The sequence below is a fragment of the Callospermophilus lateralis genome, chromosome 1 (assembly GCF_048772815.1).
Source record: "Callospermophilus lateralis isolate mCalLat2 chromosome 1, mCalLat2.hap1, whole genome shotgun sequence".
Lineage (NCBI taxonomy): Eukaryota > Metazoa > Chordata > Mammalia > Rodentia > Sciuridae > Callospermophilus > Callospermophilus lateralis.
The window spans coordinates 123,704,195-123,716,526 of NC_135305.1; the positions used below are offsets into that span (position 1 = coordinate 123,704,195).

Here is a 12,332-nt window from a genome sequence, read left to right on the forward strand (position 1 = left end):
ATTTTCAACACTTTCCTGTGAAGATGAGGCTGCATGACTACTTCTCCTACCAGTGGTTCACGCCATGTGCCTCATCTTCTCCCTCCCAGTGTGTATCCATTTCTCAGTGTGCCTCCTCCTACGCTAGGCTTTCACCCTCCCTTTCAGTTTGGACAATGAACAGAGGAGTTAATCTTCAAATAGGTAACCGTCAGGAAGATTGAAGGTTTGCCCTGTACCTTTAAGACTCTTCTCATTCAAAATATTAACAGATGATGGTTAGTCTTTTCTTATATATTCATTTGATTATGGAAATCAAATTAGTACTTAATTTGCTTTTAAATTATAAAAGCAAAATTGCTTTGATAATGTTTTTATGACTATAACATAATACAATTTTGCTTTTATAATTATGACTTATTTGTGTGGATTTATGATTAATATGCAATCATGCAACCATGTCTAAATTATTCCCATGTTAAAAATTTCAAGACATTGAAAAGAAAAATGATATAAATTCAAACTGCATCCAAAAGATAGCAGGTGTCTCTGCAAAACTTCCTTTTAAGCATATTTCCAGGGGGGGGTCATCTTTATACCTAGGATCTACATGACTAAAAACTATCTCTTCTCAAGACTGACTTCCATACACTCTCTTAGCATCCACTGGGGTGAATTTTCTGTTGAAGAACATTAACGTGCACAACTGAAGGTTATACATGGACATGAATGGGCCGTATTGCACTCAGTACTGGCTGAGCAGGTGAAAAAGAATTGTGTGAAAATTCAGTTTGAGTTAGTTTCTGCTTTATCCATAGAAAGTGATATTATAAACTGTTATGTTGAGGTAATAAACAACAACAGGGAAAGAAAATACTATGTAGGTAAGGCCCTGTTATGTATTTATTATTGCTATGTAATGTGGCTTTTATTAACATTAAAAAATCCAGGATTATCTTTTTGTCTATTAAATAAATAATACAACTACTAAAAAGACCTCATTAGAATGAATGGAATTTAACCCACCATAATTTAAAAGAACAAACCATATTTTTAAAAATATATTTGCTAGTCTGAAAAAGTTGCTTTGTTCTCCCTCAGTCTTCAAAGCATAGAATTTCCTGGCAAACCTGGAGTTTCCCTCATTGTAGAGAATGTATCAAGTGGAATCTGTAGCATCCCATGTCATCCCTATTCTAGCTGGTGTGCATAATGCATTCTGGGAGAAACAGATCAGAGGGAGGTATGTGTGCCCAGTGGATGCTCACTCATGGTGAGGACCTGTGGTTGCATAAATGGAACAGCAGGGCACATGATTCATTCACTGCCTCAGTTGCTGGGCAAACATGAAATGATAATACAAAGATCATAAAATAATATATTTTATTTCAGTGCCTGCTTGAGATGTGGTCTATATAATATTGGTATTTGATGTATATTTAGTGGATCCAAATTAACTCATATAAAAGGAGGTATCGACCAAGAATTATAGTAATGCCTGTTATCTGTAAAAATAATTGCTTTTCCTGTTATTTTCTTTTTCTCATTCTCTGTGTGTACTCATCTGTATATGTTTGCATGGCAGATGTGAAAAATAAATAAACCTATCACATTTAAGTTTATTCATACATATATGTGTCTTACATTTGGATTATTAATTTTATACAAAATCATACTGTGCATTTTAAAAAATTTTTTTTCCTTTAAAATACTTTTCTCTCTAAAATGACAATTTTTTTTTAGTTTGAAGGCTATGAAAAGCAGATGTAAATGTTAAATAAAATACTTTGGAAGGAGACAAAGTGGAAAGGAGATGTAGGAGGACAGGTAACTTTAGACCAGAGTTCTGACAACTGTGACAGGAGCAGGGTGAGGAAAGATTGGGTAGGAAGATCCTCTGATCATAGGAAGGGCTCAGAGAGACTCTGCAGGCTCAGCAGAACTGGGATCCCATCAGAGGGACACTAGTTTCCACAGAAAGACCCTGAACTAGATAACTGCAGATGCCAGCATTGCCTGGAGCCATCAAAGGGCAGAAGGCTGACATCAACTGTTGTTCCCCTGTGAGATCCCCTGTAAGAGGCATTACAAGTACTTCCTGGGCTTCTACAATCAGCTCTAGTGATGCATTGTCCTTCAGGACAGGTGCTGTGCCTATACCCATCACCCTACTCCCTTATATGGACCCAACAGGAAGTCAAAGCTGAGGTATTTCAGGGATTTGGAGCCCTTCAGGCCCTGTAAATACTGAGATACCCCTCTTTTGTAACCTGGATGAGAATGAGGTCCTCCAGCCTGGAGTATTCTATACAATCCCCTCCTGTGCCTGACTCCTGCTATTCCCATAACCTGGGACCACTCTTTAAATTCTCTACATGTCTCTAGTGTCTGATGCATGTAAAGCATCTCATTCATCCTTAAAGAATAAATGGAGGAAAGAAGAAATGAGTAACTCATATAATTCCCCTACTACTAATTCATTTACATTTGACATTATTCTTATGGGAGGGGGATGAATCCCTTCTGCACTGATTGTCTCTGAAATTCCTGGATAATTTCCACCTTTTCATGCCATGTTCACAATGTGAGAAATACACAACAAAACCTCCTTCGACCAGTTTTTTTTTTTCTTTTTAAATCTGGTCTCAGCTTTGTGAATTAGAATACAACTGTTGCCTTTCCCTCATCTTGTTCTATGAACTACCTGTTCCTCTTCCACCAGAAGTTCATTGGGCCCAGGTATCACACCTAAGATTCACTTGATGTTTCATATCTTCCCTGTTTCCTCTGCTCTCATCTTACAGTGCACATCCACAAATTCTTTCTGCCAGATCACATTGTCCCAATTTTGTCTTATAATTTCCCCAGAGCAGATGCTCTAATATGAGATATAATGATGATACAGACCTGGTTGAACATGTTCTCGTTGATGCAGAAGTCACCTTAGGAACCTAAAAAATGTACAGATGTACGAGTCCCATGCTCATTGTGTGGTCTCTGAAGTTTTTTTCTCCTAAGCCCCAATTATTAACTAAGCTTGTTCATCATGACAGACTCCCTCAGTCAGGAACCCAGACACTGCAAATACACATGGGTAGAGATAAGGTGTAGGGAACCATTTGCATGAGCAGCCCCAACTCTGGGAAGACAGTGGACCTGGTATAAAAGAAGCTTGGGGCAGAGGAGTTATCAGAGTGAGGCCTACCAAGGGGCTGTGTCCACCATGGCCTAGACTCCTTTCCTCCTTCTGCACTTCTCTCAATGCACAGGTAGGCACAGGCCTCATAGGCCTAGGGCAGGCCCCTAACCTGTGTCATTACCCTCTTTCTCAAATACCCAAGTTACTTTCACCTACCCTTGCTCTTCACTCTGATATATGTGCGCTTGCAGATTCTCTCTTTGCCTATTCTGACATGGCCACGTTCTTTCTCAGCATCCCTGGAACAAGAGTCAGACTCACCCGCACTCTGAATCGGAACCTACTGTTGGTAGAGAAACATGTACTCATACTAGCAGGACTTGTGTCTGAGTACTAGTACTCAGACAAAGAGAAACAGATGGGGCCTGAGTTCTGTAGTTGAATTTCTGGATACAAAGATGTCCCAAATAATGAGGTGTATTTGTAAATCTCTGGGCTCCAATTTGAGGACATGGCCAATTATTATTCTCCTGTTTATGAAACTAATACTCATGACAGTGAAATAACCAGATGAGCAAGTGAGACAAGACCCTCACTTGTAGTGGGTTCAAGTTTATGTCACTTTACTGTGGCCCTCAATGTTTATAAAATGAGACTAGAGTCTAGTTGACATTAGAGGCACACCATAATTCTCTCTCATTATATGGTGCTCTTAAAAACTACACAAGTTACAAAAATTTATACTAATACTGAAAATAATAAAATTGTCAATTACCAATAGTAAACGGAGGTATGGCAAAGAAGTTGAAGCCCATCAAGGTGATAACCCATAATATCTTTATAACTTAGTATATATCAAAATTTTATTTTAATTATAAATTATGCATAATTATATACAGGTGATAAAATTTCAGCAGCAATCATTGTCTACCCATCAGGATCTAGCAATTTTAATTGCAAATTTGACACTGAATTTTTTAAGTTCATTGTCTTTAAAAGACTATCATTGAATTAAACATGTAAGTATCCATGATGTATCTGCAGATTGACATTTAAGGGTTTGTTTTATTTTTATTTTTTTATTTTATTTTACTTGTTAAACTCCTTAGTCATAGACTCATGTAAACTACCCTGGTGAATAACATAATTCAGATGTTCTGCTTTAAGTGGAAGCAGTAAAAAAAATAAAAGTTTTCATGTCAAGTTTTCTTTCCCTGTATAAGATTTTTTCAAACTTGATTTCAAATTTCAATATTTCAAAGCTTTAGACCATAATGTAAGATTGGTTTATTTTATTTTTATCATAATATCAAGCCTGCTTGAAAGAATAATCTGTACTGAAAGTGCTTTTTGTTAGTAATCTTAGACTCTGCACTTGTGTTTAAATTAATGAAAAAAGGGCTTATTATGATAGACTAATATCCTCACTGAAGTGGCTTATTCTTCTTATGAATAACAAGGATATTCATGCATATAGACAGTAATCCAGAAATTGGCTTTAGTGAATGGGTGACCTCATGCTAGCTGAGCATAAGTCATCATTATTTTTGATATCTACATGACCTTAGGGCACCTGGATTCACAATGAACATACTGTTTTTGTATATGTTTATTTTCACTTCATTACCTTTGTGGAATATTCAAACCATTCAATAAATATGTAGCACCTTTCATTGCTACTTTAATATGCAAAGTCTAATGATAAATGAGATTTAGTGTTATTTCATGCTTCATTTTTACATTTTTACTTGTTGCTTAGATATACATGACTTTAGAGTCTGTTTAACATTTTATATACACATTGGGTGCAACCCATTAGAATTCTGATACCTTCCTTGTGGTTGAACATCATGTGAGTTCCACTGGTCATTATATATGTTGTATGTACATAAATGAACACAGAAAAGTTATGTATGATTCATTCTGCTGTAATTCCTATTTTTATCCCCCTCCCTTCCCTTCATTACACGTTTTATAATATGAAGTACTTCTATATTTGCCCTCCCTACTCTCCCTTGCTATTGGTTGGCAGCCACAGATCAGAGAACACTCATATTTGGGCTTTTGAGGTTTGACTTATTTCATTTAGCATGATAGTCTCAAGTTTCATCCATTTGCCCACAAATGCCATAATTTAATTTCTCTTTATGACTGAGTAATATTCCATTTTGTATGTATACCACATTTTCTTTATTGATTCATCTGTTGAAGGGCATCTAGTTTGGTTCCATAGTTTAACTATTGTGAATTGTGCTGCTATAAACATTGATGTGGCTGCATCTCAGTAGTATGTTAATTTTCAGTGCTTGTAGTATAAACTGATAGTGACTTAGCTGAGTCAAATGATGATTCCATTCCATGTTTTCTGAGGAATCTCCATGTCATTCAAGAGTGATTGCAACAATTTGTAGTTCCACTATCATATACTTATTTTCTATCTGCAATTTTCTTTCTGAAACATTGGTCATTTTATATAATTTGTTTCATGTTGCTGTATGTAAGTAGTTCAAATATCTGAATTCATTTTTGGAGATAAAAACTCTACTTGTGCTGGTGGATTTGGCCACACTTATGAGGATGAGCAGAATTAAACTTCCTGATGTGAAGTGGTGATGATTTTTTTTTTTTGATCTTGCTTTTTCTGAATTGAAGCAAAAGTGGAGCTTGTCTGTGGAAAGAAAGAATCTGCAGGACATTAACAGTCATTGCACTTCACATAGGTCTATGTGAACGTGAAGAAGTGAATTTTTATTAAAAGTACAGAAATTCACAAAGGGGCCAACAGTGCCTATTCCTAACAGGTAGGGAAAAGAAGGAGGGAAGGAGGAAAGAAATAATGAGTAAAATCTAATGTATTAAACTTTTAAAAATTTGAATGATTTTACAGTGCACACTGTTCATTTATAACTTATTTAAATATAATCTATTAATCAGAAAGTATAAATTATATTTTTATCTATATATTATTATTTTATAAAAGTAACCAGTATTAGATTCTACAATGTACACAAATTATCTTATCCCATAAATAAATATAATTGCTTGATTTTAATTCTGTCTGTATTTAGTTACATATTGTGCTGGAGATAATAAGTACCAACTGACTATGAGGTGAGTTACGTTCCTAAGTATGGAAATTTTTAGGCCCTAGAATGACAATTGTTGCCTATCTTGGGTTCCAGAAGTGTCAAAATTATGAAAAAATATTCAACACCTCTAGCAGTTATAGAAAGGAAATGAAAACCATATTGAGATTCCATCTTACAACAATTGCAATGGAAATTATTAAGAATACAAACAACAATAAATGTTGCCAAGGATGTGGGGAAAAAGGTACACTCATACATTGCTGGTGGGACTGCTAATTTGTGCAATCACTCTGGAAAGCAGTATAGAGATTTCTCACAAAACTTAGAAAGGAATCACCATTTATTCCGGTTAACCCACTCCTTGGTTTATACCCAAAGCTCTTAAAATTGGCATACAACAGTGATGCATCCACATCAATATTTATATCAGTTAAATTCACAAAAGCTAAAATAGACAACCAACCTTGGAAATGATTCCTTTCAACAGATAAATGGATAAAGAAAATGTCATGTATACACACAATGGAATATTAGATAGCCATAAAGATCAATGAAATTATGGTATTTACCAGTAAATGATTGGAAATGGAGACTATCATGCTAAGTGAAAGAAGACAATCCTCCAAAGAAATGGTTGGTGTTCTCTCTAAATAGTGGGCACTAACTCAAATAAGGGCAGGGTTAAGGATGAATAGAAATACTTTGGATTTAGCTCCTCTCCAAGTACTAAATGATAGAACCTTTGGAACAATACAAATTTTTTTGTATTGTGTATAATAAATTAGATGGTACCCTGCAAGCTAATAAAACCAGAGACTTTATGTTCACTTGCTTAATTTTGATGTAAGAAGAATATATATCAAAGATACCATCTTACAGAGAGTAATGAAGGGAAGGAAAGAGGATTAGGAATAGGAGATATAGTAGAATAAATCAGACATATGTTCCTATGTGCATATATAAATACATGGCCAATGTACTTCTATATTATATATACCCAAAGAATGAGAAGTTATAATCCACATATATGTAATATGTCAAAATACCATCTCTTGTTATCTATAACTAATAAGAACAATTAAAAAATAAAATAAAAGTTTATAAAAATTTAGAATATGATTTACTTCCTCAGCTGTAACCACAGGAAATACACTGTGAAATACATTGAAACCTATTGGTCAAATTTGAACAAAAGACTGATATTCATGTCCAGACCACTTCCATCCCTGCCATTGCCTACAACAGTGCATTCCATCCATGTCTGAAAACACTCATGAGTCCTGCTGTCTGAGTCCTTTCAGGATCTAAAGTCCCTGTGGCATTCCATGAAGACAATGGTGGCTGTAGCTATCTGTGTGTGACAGACTCATAGTCACCACTCTCAGTATTACTTGCTGACAATAGGGGTTACAAACATGTGAACTGAGAAAGCTTGAAAACATGCATACAAGTGTCTTCTAAATAGCATCAAAAAGCTATTCATAAGATTTTGTGACTGAGTTCCTTGCCAAGTACTAAATGATAGAACCTTTGGAACAAAGACTTGTATTGTGCATAATAAACTAGATGCTACCCTGCAAGCTAATAAAACCAGATACTTTATGTTCACTTGCTTAATTTTGAAATAAGAAGAATATATATCAAAGACACCATCTTAGTCCTGTCCAGGAAAGAGTGAAGTGAAGTATGCATAAATTCACAATGTGGAGTCAGAGAAAAGCAAGAAGGCCATCTTGAGTAATGAGAAGGTCACAGAAGGGCTTACTGGCTTGGCCACTAGGCAGAGGCAGTGGGGATACAGTGGGAATGTAAAACTTTCTCAGGGTTTCTGATCATAATGTCCTATGATGATGTGTAAGGGCTTGGACAATAGGGGGCACTGCAGACCAATTAAGATGGGTAAGGAAAGAACCAGAACAGTAAGGAGCCACCTGGCCTTGTCTGATGGTCTCTTGTTAGGCCTCACAGCTGTGAACTCCTAAACCAACTCAACTCCACCCCTCTATACCCACTTGGCATCTTTATGTAAAGGAGTCTGAACCAAGACCCGGGGTGCAATCAGAAAACACAGAGGTTTCTAATTTGCATAGATAGTCCCTCCCCTTCTCAGTGTATGAAGAGGGAAAGGGAGAGCCTTGGGGGAACCTCTGCTCAGCATCAGGAACAGAAGGCAGAGCTCAGCATGACCTTCACCATGGCCTGGTCCTGTCTCCTCTTCATATTCCTTTTTCAGTGCACAGGTGACTCAATATGGAGGAAGGATAGTGTGTGGAAGTCCTCTGATATGGGTTCTGATTCTACTCTTCTTTCCAGACAAAACTTATGCTCTCTGTGTTTCTCTTACTTCCAGGGTCCTGGGCCCAGTCAGTGCTGACTCAGCAGCCCTCACTGTCTGGAACTCCAGGAGAAACAGTCACCATCTCCTGCATTGGAAGTAGCAACAATATTGGTAGATATTATGTGAACTGGTATCAGCAGATCCCAGAAAGGGCCCCTAAACTCCTCATCTATGATAATAGTAATCGACCCTCAGGAGTCCCTGATCGCTTCTCTGGCTCCAGATCTGGCAACTCTGGTTCATTGATCATCACAAACGTACGGCCTGAGGATGAGGGTGACTATTACTGTCAGTCTTATGACAGTAGCCTCAGTTCTCGCACAGTGCTCCAGGCTCATGGGGAAGTAAGACAAGAACCCCTTTACCATCTGGCAGGAGGGCAAACACATTGCAGCTTCAGTCAGACCTGATCTCTGGATTTTTCTGCTACCACTATTATAGGGTCAGCTGAATATCCTAGCACTTCTTTGAGTGAGAAGCCTCTTGTCCTCTTTCCTCATAGTCATTCACGGCAGCATGTTCCTAGGAAAGTATCTTCCAAAAAATAGAAATTCCTGCTTCTCATTAGTTTTAGGAGCTGAACAGAATGTTGTAGTTCCTTTGCCTTGGAGTTCAGGTGCCAAGGCACCCAGTGCAACCCTGGTCATCTCAGACTTGATCTATAATGGGAATCCTGTGGTTCCCTCCTCCATTTTTTTCTATTTCCAGGATTCTAAAACTTTGTCTTCTCCTTAGCCTTAATTATGTATATCTGTGATTCATGTTTCAGCCTAATTTTATATGTTTCCTAACATTTAGTATTTGAAAGACAATAAAATGCACATAAGTAAAAACTTTAAGAGATTTTGAGATATTTTCACACAGTTGGGAATATCAGTGCACTCAGACCAAGAAATCTGTATGCCAGCACACAAAGCTTTTGCCCTTTCAGAATCCTCCTTCCATCCCTGCTCAAAGAATCATCCAGGCAACCACTAAATTTCTTTCTTTGCATTTCCGTCAGGTTTCCTTTAATATAACTTTTATATCTGAAAACTCACAGCAGATATGCCTTCTTGAATGATTTCTTCCAGTCTATAATTCATTTTCAGACCCTTCCATATTGTTTTGAATTTCCCATGATTATACTAAGGATTCAGTATGACTTTTGAGGTCCCTAAATATTTCTGTATGGATGGACACTTTGATCACTTTTGTATCAAAATTGTATTTTATAATTCCATTAGTATAGAGAGCCATATAATATAATCCAGCCTTTATTGTGTTAATTGTATTATTGATATCCTGATCTAAGATCTTTCCTTCAAAAGTTGATGAAGTGCAATTAAAAGCCCTTTTCTTTTGATATCTGCTCACTCTTCCCTAGGCTCAACATCTCCTCAATGGGTCTGTGGATAGGCTTATGCAGACACTTAATTTCCTCACATTGAAAAGTGTCTGTCCTAATTCAGGGATTGTGGTGGGACTTAGATAAAAGACAAGAGGACTGACATGTAACACTCCCAGGGAGTTACTTGGAAGCAGAAGAGCACTGGGAGGACAAGGCTCTTGTCCTGTGTGCTTAGGTCAGAGAGATTGGAGCATGTCTGTTATATTACCACAATCTTTGCAAAGACTTCTCTAACTGTAGCACATTTCATAGAGTCCATTTGATGACATGAATACTCTTTAAAAAAATTGTGGAATCTCCATATGCTGGTAACAACAAATGACACATCAGGGAGGTTAAGAACAGGGACAGTTGTTGAAGGTGCATATTTCCAGCTGTGTCCAGGGCTATGGCACCCAGGAGAAAATATTCAAAGACACCTTATTACACATCCTTCCTTGGAGAGTCCAAATCAGGCTTTTGAATTTCAGTGAGTTAAATAATAAATGAGTGCCTTTAATATTTCCCTCTTACACTCATCTCAGCTGATGTTCTCAGTGTTCATAACCAATATCTTGGAAACAACACATTTTCCAAGGAGATGTGATAGGACATGTAAGGGGAATGGTGAACATGGCCAGATTTGGATCTGAGAAACTTTCCCTTGGAAAAATGTTTATTTGGGTATCTTTACTAAGAGAGAAAAAGTTTTAAAAATATCTAGGATTTCTGAGGGCCACCCTATTTGCTACGCTGATGTACACTCTCTCACTTTAAAATCTATGGAAAGGAATTCAAGAGACATACACAGGAGCCCAGATTGTCATTTGTAGATTTGGGGAACAATAATCAGATGTTTGAACAATCAAAAAAGAAAGAGGGTGATTACCATGAGGTTTCCAGGGTGAGAGGGCAACAGACTGCATCCAGAGCTTCCTCTGTACAACAAACAGCTGGAAGAAAAGGTCAAGTGAGTGTATTTTTACCCCTGAAATAGGGTGAACATTAGAGAGTAAAATTATCCAGGAAAAGCTTCATTACTACCAATGAGAACCACTAGAAGGTCTTTGTGTGAACTCAACGGTACATCTATTTGTATGAGTAAGATGCTCTGGATGATCTAGTGGTTAGGATTCAGCTCTCTCACTGCCATGGCCCAAGTTGGATTTCTGGTCAGGGAAGACTTTCTTTTGCCATCTGTGGTGGTGAATGCACAGAATGCCAGAAACTCAGAATGCTGAGCCAGTGGGAAAAACAAGTTGAAGCCAAGCTTCAACAACTAAGAAATAGTCTGTCCCCAAAACAAAACAATATAAAACAACAAAAAATGTCTCAGAGAAGCTATTTATCCTAATACTCAACTTGGAATATTCAAGTTGTTTCTGATCGTCAAAGGCTATGAACATTGCTTTGGTGAGCAACTTAAAGAGTGTCCAAGAATTGGTTGGACATGAGACTTTGCATCAGATGTATTCACATGTGGTGTCATGGTTTCTAAGTTTCTAGGTCCTTTGGAGTGCCAGACATAATTATCTGCCTCCATGAAGAGTGCCTTGGCTAAGGACAGTTTTTCTCAATAAAGTAGAATCAGAGGAGGCCTGTGCTACATCTAATTTGTGCTACAGATTAGCATGATAATTTGAATAGCTGCTACTTTCCTTCTCCCATGCATGTTTCCTTTTGCAGGATCACAAGAATTATTCCAATGAGTGATTCTGTATTGAGTTAGTGAAAGAATGAAATGAACACATGAAGAATCACCATTCATTTCATGTGGTAGAAAAGCTTTGTGACCAAGAATTTTGCCATGCTATTTGACATCAAGAGTTGCAATTGTGTTCATCCAGAATGAGAAAGGCTATTGGGTCTGATAACAAAATAAAATTGCTAAGATTATGCATCTCAATGCTAATTGAGAATGTGTCTTCCATGGTTGTCTGATTCAATATGACGCTTTACTTGTTCCATAACAGGAAGGTCAAGAAGAGTGATTTTAGGCGACATAGATGCAAACACAACTGGAAAATGGGTCATCCTAATCATCAATGTGGGAAACAGTGTCCTAAGTAATATAAGGCTCTTCTCAGACTGTCACCTATATTAGCCTCTGAATAGTTGCTCAATTGACCATGCACAGGAATATTCTTTGCAATTAAACATGGATTCATTGGCAGGGTAGATTACATATTATGCCTCAAAACAAGTCTTCAGAAATTGAAAAAGAGGGAGTTATAATCTTATTCTAAGAGGGTAGTTGTCCTCTCGTGGTACAATCATGGTCATTGCTATCTCTCTTAGAAATAATGTGTGCTATCATTGCATACATTATTGTCAAACCAGAAAATCCTAAAAGGTTGCTTTGTTGGTGCACATCTGTAATTCCAATCACTTGGCAGGCTGAGGAAGAAGGATAACAAA

The 12,332-nt window shown here is 37.2% G+C and overlaps 1 pseudogene; it reads left to right on the forward strand.

Annotated features, from left to right (window-relative positions):
* Positions 1 to 8,102: 8,102 nt before the first annotated feature.
* Positions 8,103 to 8,955, forward strand: LOC143398163 (immunoglobulin lambda variable 1-40 pseudogene; annotated as a pseudogene).
* The last annotated feature ends 3,377 nt before the right edge of the window (positions 8,956 to 12,332 follow it).